This window comes from Felis catus, chromosome D1 (assembly GCF_018350175.1).
Source record: "Felis catus isolate Fca126 chromosome D1, F.catus_Fca126_mat1.0, whole genome shotgun sequence".
Classification (NCBI taxonomy): domain Eukaryota; kingdom Metazoa; phylum Chordata; class Mammalia; order Carnivora; family Felidae; genus Felis; species Felis catus.
In genome coordinates this window covers 108,759,847-108,770,901 of record NC_058377.1, presented here as the reverse complement: position 1 = coordinate 108,770,901, position 11,055 = coordinate 108,759,847, and the positions used below count along the sequence as shown (strand labels likewise).

The 11,055-nt window shown below is 49.9% G+C and overlaps 1 long non-coding RNA gene across 1 annotated transcript; it reads left to right on the top strand.

Moving 5' to 3' along the window:
• The first annotated feature begins 8 nt into the window (after window positions 1-8).
• On the top strand, window positions 9-9,640 carry LOC123380653. The gene is made up of 3 exons (XR_006586709.1): window positions 9-779; window positions 3,613-3,807; window positions 9,584-9,640. It is a non-coding gene; the product is annotated as an uncharacterized LOC123380653 (long non-coding RNA).
• The last annotated feature ends 1,415 nt before the right edge of the window (window positions 9,641-11,055 follow it).

Genomic DNA, 11,055 nt, shown 5'->3' with positions numbered 1-11,055 from the left:
TCAGCCAGTCTCAAGGGCTCCGGCAAAAAACAGGCCAGGAAGGGTCAGTCAGGGTATGTGAGGCCAACTTCCTTCCAGGGGGGAAAGTATAGGAGGATGCTGAGGAATGATCCGGGGCTGGGGGTCCTGGGACCCAGGGCCAAGCCCTGCCCCTGTGGGACTCTTTGTTGACCTGCCGTAAGTCCCCTGCCCTCACTCAGCCTGTGTTTTCCCATCTGGCTGTGAAAAGGACCTCAAGACCATTTGGGGGGGTCCTCACATCCTATGAAGATGGCCGGGCGGCGCCTGAGGTGGGCCCTCTCCCTCCTCCTGGCTCCTGGGTTGTCTCCCAGCTCAAATGAGGCTTTATGGGAGCCAAGCTGAACTCTCACAACAAGATCTCCTTCGAACCACGTGGCCCCCCAGGTCCTGGCAGGACAAGAAAGGCCAGGAAGTTGCACACCAGGCCCAGGAGGGAGGCAGCAGGCAGACCCGGGCCCAGAGGAGGCTCCGGAGGGATGTAGAGCCTTTAAATCTTATCCCAAACTTCTAAGCATCGCCAAAAGGCCCTGTCGTGGCAAATCCCCATGGGACACCCCCACCACCAGTGCAGGGATGTGGCGCCAAGCTGAGGCCCTAGAGACCGAGCGGTCTGGCCGGAGGCCTGGCTTGGCCTCGCACCGGCTCTGTGACTTTGGGCAACTCACCTCTCCCCTCTGAGAACCTGGAACTCACAGGCCCATCCCATAGGTGTGTTGCAAGGATCAAATGGAATCACAAAGGCAGCGCACTTGGCAAAGGTTTGTCCTTATTAGACCGCTAATGATAATTGGGAGGCAGCAGCAGATCACGGTTGGGGCTGTAATCATGGCGTCTACCTCCTGGGGTCGTAGCGAGGATTAAGTCAGTTAATATACACAGGCGCCCATAGAACATTCCCACAGCTCATCCTAACTGCTGTGGAAGAGCTGTGGCTACTCAGCCAACGGTGCGGCCCCAGTGACGAAGGTCAAGGAAGTACATCCCAGCAGACGCCCTCCGGGCGTGTCTCTCCTGGAGCGTTGATTCCGGGGACCCTCATCTGCTCTCAGGCTCCATCCCAGCAGCACCTCTACAAGGAGCACACCCAGCCCCAATAACGATTCAGGTGGAGATCTCTTGGCCCTAAAAAAAAAAGGCCAACTCCGCTTCTTCTGGTGGCTGCCATGCCCACCCAACTGCCTCGGCTCCCAAATGTCACGTAGAAGCGCCCAGGTAGAGGGCAAGCCCTCTCCAGACCCCGCCCAGTTGATTTCCTGGACGAACTCTGGGCCACTTCCTTCCGCGGCAGAGGGCAGGTCTGAGCCTCTCGGGTCTGTGTTTTCACGAGGTGTGGGCAGACCCTTTCCTTCTCTAGTCACGCTCACTTCTCAGGGGAGCTCATCCGGTCCGACACAAGCCATCCTCCGCCTTCCGCCCGCCCCCAAGTTGACATGTCTCAGCCCTGACTTCTCCCCAAAACTCCAGACTGCTATCTGACAGCCACGTGACACCCCACTTGGATGACGCGTGAGCATCTTAACTTGACGTGTTGAAAGTAAGACTCTCCCCATCTCGGTCAAGGCCACATCCATCCTTCCTGTTGTTCAGACCAAAACCCTGGCAGCATCCTGGGGTTCCTCTCTCCCACACTCCACACCCCACGCACTAGCAAACCCTGCTGGTGCCGCCTTCAGGATTCATAGAGAATCCAGCCACTTCTCCCCACCTCCACTGTGAACACGCTCCCCCCCCCACCACCCCAAACCACCACCACTGCCTCTCCGCTGGATCACTTGGCCTCTTCCTGGCTTTTGCTCTTGCCCGATCCTGTTCTGTACTCAGCAGCCAGAATGATCCCGTTAAGGCCAGATCCTGTTCAAAACTCTCCGATGGACCCCATCTCTCATAGAGCAAAAGCCAAAGTCCTCACCATGGCCTCCAAGGTCCTGTTTGGTCTGTCTGCCGCATGATTCTGCAGGTCCCATCACTGTCCCCCTTCACTCACTCTGGTACAACCACACGGCTCCTTCAGGATACCAGTCAGTCCCACCTCAGGGCCTTTGCACTTGCTGCTGCCTCTTCCTGAAATGCTCTCTTTCCAGAATCCCTATGGCTCACTCTCCCATTTCCTTCAGGTTTCTGCTAAAATGTCCCCTGCCAAATGTCCCCCTAAAATGTCCCCTGAAGTGCCACTGTGCCCTTACTCTACTTTACTTACATATACACTTCATATATATTCATTTATTGCCTGCTCAAGGGCGTGGCTCCGGTAATCAGCCCCCTCTCTCCTGGGCAACTTTTCACTCTTTGGAATCATTTCCATCAACGCAAACGTGCTGTGATTTCTCTCTTGACCTCACTTCTCCTTCCCCAGTACTGCCCTATTTCTCAATTCCCCTTGGCAACAGAACCTCCTGACAGAGCTGATCTGTCAACTCAGTCTCGATTGCCAACATGAATCTCCCCCTCCTGTTCTCTCTTGGACCCTCTCCCATCAGGCCGCCCACCTGCTCCTGCTTCAGTCACCAGCCACCTGACCTGTTGTTAACCCAAGATGCCCTGGATCCTCCTATCTCTCTGGCCACTCCTTCCCAGCTCCGTTGCTGGCCCCTCCTCCCCTCCCAGGAGCCGGCTCAGCCCGTGGTCCTTTGTGTCCACGTTCACGCTCCTGGTGGTCTCATCCAGGCTCGTCTTTGAAATACCATCTACCTGCAAATGAGTCTCAAAGTTATCAGTGCTCCTGGCGTCTCTCTCATACTTGGAACTCGATTCCTTTCTCCCAAATGACAAATTTCTACTCCACTCCTCTGCCTGGATGTCTACTAGGCATCTCAAGTGTACTGGGTCCCAAACTGAGCTCTCTATCTTCCCCACAGGCCTCCCCATCTTGGAGGAGTGGTTATCTATCCTTCCAGTTTCTTTAAAAAAATTTTTTTTAATGTTTACCTATTTTTGAGAGACAGACAGACAGAGCCCGAGCTGGGGAGGGCAGAGAGAGAGGGAAACAGAATTTGAAGCAGGCTCCAGGCTCTGAGCTGTCTACACAGAGCCTGATGCAGGGCTCGAACCCGCAAACTGTGAGATCATGACCTGAGCTAAGTCAGACCCTAACCGACTGAGCCCCCTCAGGCACCCCTATCCTTCGAGTTCCTTGAGCAAATCCTGGACTCCCCTTTCTCTTCTCCGTCCTATCTGACAGTTAATCCTCATGTCAAAGTGTATTCAGAGTTGGAACACTTTCCACCACCTGAGCTCAAACCACTGCCAACACTCACCTAACTTTACCATTTTAACCACTTTTAAGTGGACAATTCAGTGGCATTAGTATACTTATAAAATGTTGTGCAACCATCACTGTTATCAATCTCCGGAACATTTTTTATCATCCTAAACTGAAACTCTGTCCCCATTAATTAAATAACTCCCCATCTCCCCAGTCCCTGGCAATCACCATTCTATTTTCTGTCTCTCCGTGTTTGATTATCCTAGGGGCCTCATGTAAGTAGAATCCTATTATATTGGTCCTTTGGTAACTGGCTTGTTTCACTCAGTGTGATGTCCTCAAGATTCATCCATGTTGCACCATGCGTCAGAATGCCCTTTCTTTTTCAGGCCGAGTACTATTCCATGACTGCACCTAGCACATTGCATTTACCCATTTACCTGTTGATGGGCACTTGGGTTGTTTCCAGCTTTCGGCCACTACGAACCACGCTGCTGTGAACGTGGACGTGCAGCTCTCTGTTCCAGTCCCTGCTTTCCATTCTCTCGGGTGTGTCCTCAGAAGTGGGAGCACCAGGTTATATGGTAATTCTATGTTTAATCTCTTGAGCAATCGTCACACTGTTTTCCATAGTTGGTTGCACCATGTTACGCTCTCAACAACAGCGCACAAGGTACCAATTTGTCTATGTCCTCGCAATCCTTGCTATGTTCTGGGGTTTTTTGTTTGTTTGTTTTTGTGTTGCGTCTGCATTTTATTTTGGTTTGATAGTAGCCTCCTTGCAGATGTGACCTGCAATGGTCTTGAAAACTCAAAGTCAAAGTCCTACAATGGCCTATGGTCACCCGGCCCCCAACTCCACTATCCCACCTCCAACCCTTCGCTTCTAGCTCTTCTTTGGGATACATCAGACAGGGTCTCACTTCTGCCCTGGCCCTTCCCCCTACCTGGATGCTCCCCAGATGTCTGTGTGGCTCAGGCCTTCAATGCTTCCAAGGTAGTGCTCAAATGTCTACTTGACAGAGACCCCACCCTGACCACCCTATTTAGAACTACAACCTGCACCAAAAACACGCATTCAACCCCTCTTACTCTGCTTTTGCCCATTGCACATATCACTTTCTATTTTTTAAATTTATTTTATTTTTAGAGAGAGAGCACACACAGCAGGGAAGAAGGGCAGAGGGACAGAGAAAGAGAATCTTAAGCAGGCTCCACACTCAGCGTGGAGCCCAACCCAGGGCTCAATCCCACAACCCTGGGATCGTGACCTGAGCTGAAACCAAGAGTCAGATGCTGAACCAACCGAGCCACCCAGGTGCCCCAGCACGTGTCACTTTCTAACCTTCATCGTTTGCTATGGGCTGACATCCTTTCACCCTTAAATTCAGACGTTGACATTCTAACCCTCAGTAGCTCAGAATGTGACTGTATTTGGGAATGGGGCTCTTAAAGAGGTGATTAAGGGGATGCCTGGGTGGCTCAGTCAGTTAAGCATCTGACTCTTGATTTCAGCTCAGGTCATGATCTCATGATTTATGAGATTGAGCCCCAAATCGGGCTTGTGCTGCCAGCATGGAGCCTGCTTGGGATTCTCTCTCTCCCCCTCTCTCTGCCCCTCCCACACTCACTCTCTCTCATAAAGCAAATAAATATTTTTAAAAAGAAGCGATTAAGTTAAAATGAGGTCATAGGGGTGGCCCTCTCCCTAAAGAGGAGATCAGGACACAGACACACACAGAGGGAAGCCCATGTGAGGACACCAGAAGAAAATGGCCATCTACCAGCCAAGGAGAGAGGCCTTAGAAGAAGCCAAACTTGCCAACATCTTTTTTTTTAATTTTTAATTTTTGAGACAGAGAGAGACAGAGCATGAGCAGGGGAGGGACAGAGAGAGAGGGAGGCAGAATCCGAAGCAGGCTCCAGGCTCTGAGCTGTCAGCCCAGAGCCCGACACAAGACTCAAACTCACAGACTGTGAGATCATGACCTGAGCTGAAGTCGGACACTCAACCGACTGAGCCCCCCAGGCGCCCCCAAACCTGCCAACATCTTGATCTTAGACTTCTGGCCTCTAGATCTGTGAGAAAATAAATTCTTGTGGTGGAAATTTCTGCTGTCTGTAGTACCTTGTCATGGCGGCCTCAGCAAATGAATACAGCTTCTATTGAATCCACTTATTTGTTCCGCTTGATTGTCCTTCCCAGTTAGCTCTCAGCTCAGGGAGAGCAGGGCCTTCATTCGTGTTCACAGCTGTATCCTCAGCACCAAGGACAGAGCCTGCCCATCGTGGACCCTCAATAACTAGTCTGTGAGCCAATGGACGAACAAGGATGCACTGCAGGGGCACCTGGGTGGTTCAGTCAGTTAAGCATCCAGCTTCAGCTCAGGTCATCATCTCGCAGTTCAGGAGTTCGAGCCCCACGCCGGGGCTCTGTGCTGACAGCTCAGAGCCTGGAGCCTCCTTTGGATTCTGTGTCTCCCTCTCTCTCTCTGCCCCTCTCCCACTCACATTCTGTTTCTCTCTCTCTCTCCCTCTCTTTCTCAAAAATAAACATTTAAAAATTAAAAAAAAAAGGATACACTGTAGATTGCTGTCATCTTAGGCCGAAACCCAGTGAGAATAACATCCAGATGTTTTCAGGTTGTTGCCTCTCATTAACCTTCCTTCGGCTTCCAGATTGGGACCCAATAGTGGTTAGCAAGGTGACGTGAACACAATACCTTCTTTCAATAGCTGATGGGCACATACACGAGCATCTTCTTTTTTTAATTTTTTAAAAGTTTTATTCATGTTTATATAATCTCTACACCCAATGTGGGGCTCGAACTCATGACCCTGAGATCAAGAGTCGCATGCTCTTCTGACCGAGCCAGCCAGGTGCCCGAAACATTTCCCTTACTTTTAAAATCAAATTAAGGGCACCTGGGTCACTCAATCGGTTAAGCATCCGACTTCGGCTCAGGTCATGATCTCACAGTTTGTGGGTTCAAGCCCCGTGTTGGACTCTGTGCTGACGGCTCGGAGCCCAGAGCCTGCTTCGGATTCTGTGTCTCCCTCTCTCTCTGCTCCTCCCCCACTCGTGCTCTGTCTCTCTCTCTCTCTCTTTCAAAAATAAATAAAAACATTAAAAATAAAATTAGATTTTAGAGTAGGTTCTGTGCCCAACATGGGGCCCGAACTCATGACCCCAAGATCAAGAGTTGCACTTTCCACTGACTGAGCCAGACAGAAGTGCCCCAGCATCTTTTTAAATATATACATACTTCACGGGAATAAATTCTATCTCCCCTGAGGTGGAACTCAGAAAGGAAGGAGGAGCAGAGGCCATGGAAGGCACTCTGGACCGGCAGGACCCATCTTGAGGCTTTCTTTTTGGGGCAATTTATGGGTGCTCCAGAGACCCTTCTGCGAACTTTCAGCCACAACCCCTGGCGCCAGAAGCTGCCCCTGCTCTGCACCCAGAATTTCTTTCTCTGCAAAGTCCTCATCACCCCCATCACCATCGGGTGCTCCCTCAGACACACTTCCTGCCAAGCTAGTCCTGACCTGGATCCCTACCCACCACGTCTTCTGCCCCTTGAGGTTGGAGGCTTGCTTCACTCTTGGATCACAGGCAGTCCACTCCCTAACCAGCCCCCTCGCCTGTCACTAGGAAGGCAGCGGCTGCCCAGCCTGTCCCCTTGCCACTTCCATTTCCTTGGGTCAGACTCCAACGCTTAGATCTTTCCAAATTTCTGGGAACACAGTTCTCTGAGGCCCTGTCAAAGTCTGAGGAGAGGGGAAGCCCAGCCCATCACCCCAGGTTTCTCTTCCTTGCCCCCTCTTGTACATCTCCCGGGGTTGAGGTGGATACTGGGTTGGTGTTACCTCCTCTGTTCCCCTCCCGTTCTGCCTGCAAGGGGGTCTGGACCCTAGCAATGGGGAGCCCTTGAACTATAGCTTTACGCTTGGCTTTCTTTTTTTTTTTATTTTTTTTAACGTTTTTATTTATTTTTGAGACAGAGAGAGACAGAGCATGAACAGGGGAGGGGCAGAGAGAGAGAGGGAGACACAGAATCGGAAGCAGGCTCCAGGCTCTGAGCTGTCAGCACAGAGCCCGACACGGGGCTCGAACTCACAGACCGTAAGATCATGACCTGAGCTGAAGTCAGACGCTTAACCGACCAAGCCACCCAGGCGCCCCATACGCTTGGCTTTCAATGCAAAAAACTGAGACTCAAGGGGTGCCTAGGTGGCTCAGTCAGTTAAGCATCTGACTTTGACTCAGATCACGATCTTGCAGTTTGTGGGTTCAAGCCCCACATCAGGCTCTGTGCTGACAGCTCGGAGCCTGGGGCTTGCTTTGGATTCTGTGTCTCCTTCTTTTTCTCCCTCTCCCCTGCTCATGCTCTGTCTCTCTCTTTCTCAAAAATAATAAACATTCAAAGAAAAACTGAGACCCATGTCAGTGGGTCACTATAACATCTTCTGATTGTGTGTAAGTGTGTGTATATATAATTTTTCAACAAAACAAGATCTACTTTTCTTACTTAATAGTATGTTATGAAACAGATGAACATAAGGGAAGGGAAGCCAAGATAGTATTAAAAAAGGGAGGGGGACAAAACATAAGAGACACTTAAATATGGAGAACAAACAGAGGGTTACTGGAGGGGTTGTGGGAGGGGGGATGGGCTAAATGGGTCAGGAGCACTAAGGAATCTACTCCTGAAATCGTTGTTGCACTATATGCTAAGTTGGATGTAAATTTTAAAAATAATTAAATTTAAAAAATAGTATGTTATGCTTGGGGCACCTGGCTCAGTTGGTTAAGCATCTGACTCTTGATTTTGGCTCAGGTCATGATCTACAGTTCAGATTGAGTCCTACATTGGGCTATGCACGAACAGCGTGGAGCCTGCTTGGGATTCTCTTTCTCTCTCTCTCTGCCTCTCCCCCACCTGCCAGCGTGCGTGCTCTCCCTGTCTCACTCTCTCTCTCTCAAAACAAATAAATAAACATTAAAAAAATAGTATGTTATACTCATTGTTTTGGGTCAGTACATGCAAAGCCACCTCAGTGTCACCACAGTCATTGGGCATCACAGCACGACTGACATAATGTAACCCTAACCCTAACTCGTCCCCCGTTCTGTCAAAGACACATGTGGCTCCCACTAGCTTCCCTACTACAGACGTTGCAGCAGTGACATCCATGTAAATGCACCATTGCACATTGGATATTTCTGCAAGATAAATTCCGATAAGCAAACTTGCTGGCTCTAAGAAACTTACATTTTGAAAACGCCCAGTCACTCCCGCCAAATGCTCAGTCAATGTGGATTTCCACCAACAGTGTTTACATTCTCCCCAGCAAAGTATATCATAATTTTTAAAAATTGTTAATGTGATGAAAAAAATGTGATCTCATTGTTGCTAAAACTTGCATTCCCTTTATTATCTGTAAGACTAGTAGTGTATTTCTATTTCTTTTTTTTAACGTTTATTTCATTTTGAGAGAGAGAGAGAGATGGAGCGTGAGCAGGGGAGGGGCAGAGAGAGAGGAAGACACAGAATCCAAAGCAGGCTCCAGGCTCTGAGCTGTCAGCACAGAGCCCAGTTTGGGGCTCGAACTCACAAGCTGCGAGATCACGACCTGAGCTAAAGTCAGACACTTAACTGACTGAGCCACCCAGGCGCCCCATGTATTTTCCTTTCTTTATGAGCCATTTGTGCTTACTCTGTGAACTGTCTGCTTGGGATCTTTGCACATTTCTCTTTTTCCCGTCCTCAGGAGCAGAGAGCTGAGTTTATGGTGTTCCCCATTTTACAATGAGCAAGAATCATCAATGGATATAAGGCCACTTCATTGTTTTGATTTCATTTCTGTTCCCCTTTATCCTCAATCCCCATTCCCACCCCACTTAAATATGAATATTTCCTTGGGAAATATCTAATATCATGTTTATGCATTTGTAGGTTTGGCTTATATAAATGGTATTGTGCTATCGATCTCATCTTTGAACTATGTATTTTTTTTTAATTTGAGAGAGAGTATGAATAGGGGAGAGGGGCACAGAGAGAGAGAGAGAGAGAGAGAATCCCAAGTAAGCAGAGTCCAACTGGGGGCTCGATCCCATGACCCTGGGATCATGACCTGAGCTGAAATCAAGAATCAGATGCTCAACCGACTGAGCCACCCAGGCGCCCCTGTAACATTCTTTGACATTTGATATTTTATTATTTTTTAAGTTATTTTTTTATTTATTTGTTCACTTGAGTAATCGCTATACCCAAACGTAGGGCTTGAAATCATGACTCTGAGATGCATGCACTTCTGACTGTGCTTCCCTGATATTTGCTATTTTATTTTCGAAAGAGGGAGAGAGAGAGAGAGCACGAGCAGGGAAAAGGCAGAGAGAGAAGGAGACAGAGGATCTGAAGCCGGATGCGGGGCTTGAACCCATGAACCCTGAGATCATGACCTGAGCCGAAGTCGGATGCTCAACCGACTGAGCCACCCAGGTGCTCCTACCCTGATATTTGATATTTTAAACTTTTGTGGGGGTCTCAGCGGTCAGATCATATGGGGCCTGGTGGCCGAGGGAACGACTGTAAATTTGTCGTTAAGTACGATGGAAAATGTGACAATATTGGAAAAGCCCATTTAGCCACTCTTGCAAACCCTGGTCCCACCTCAGGAGAATAAAGAGATGGAGGACGGTGGACCCTGAAAGAGGAGCCCCGACCCTGCCTTCCGGGGGTGGGACTGGGGACTGCCCACTCATCTCCAAGTCAGTCTCCGCCCCCGGAGAGCTGGGGAGGGGCTCCCGGAAGCCATGGCCGCGACCGGTGGGTCAGTGGTCCACGAGACTTCCGGGGAGACTGTGGCACCACAGTGGGAACTGGCCTGCGGCCAGGTAGCAGGAGGTCCTGTCCAGAGGGCTTCTGTTATATGTAGGTGGGTGTTTGCCAGTCAAAATAAAACCTGAGCCAGCCGAAAGAGTCCCTCCCCACTTTCCAGGAGTTACAGTCAAGCAAGTGGCCCATAAAGCCCCCACTGAGCAAGAGCCCACTTTATTATTTTTTTTAACGATTTTATGTTGTTAAGTAATCTCTACACCCAACACGGGGTTTGAACCCACAACCCTGAGATCAAGAGTCACGCGCTCCCCCAAGAGCCCACTTGAAACGGCTGCCACCCATAGAGTGACTCGCCATCTTACTCAGAGCCAATCAAGGAAGAACCCTCTGCACCCACTTCCCTCCTTCGTCCCTGCCCTCCAACAGCAGAGGGTTCTGAAGCTGGGGGAGCAGGAGGGAAGGCAGAGAGGCAGACCTGACTTCCCCCGCATCCCTCATCAGCAGGGGCCAAAATGGCTGGGGAGATGGAAACGATCTCATCAAGTGTAGAGATCTGGCTACTACACAAAACTGGGCATTCTAACGGAACTTATTTAATGACTTCAAGTGATCACAGGGCTGTAAGCAAAGTTGGCACAGAAGGTCACGACTTCATTTGTGGGCAGAGAGGAGAGTTCCCTTACGAGTTTTAGAGGGACACTGGGAGACAAAAATAATCTTTAATTATATCCCATGAACTTTGGTGAAAGGAGCCATCAAGTAGAGGACTTTGAGAAGGGGAGTGATGTGAGCTGATTTATGTTTTTAAAAGGCCCCTCTGACTGTAGAGAGATAGACTGGAGGGCGGGGAAATGAGGGGCTGTCATCTAGGAGAGGCACCGGAAGACTTGGGCCAGGAGAGACAGGCAGAGGGGAGAAGAGGAGAGGCCTGGAGACTAGACCTGGGCCCACCACCATTGAGAGGTCAGGAGAGGTCAGGGAGACATG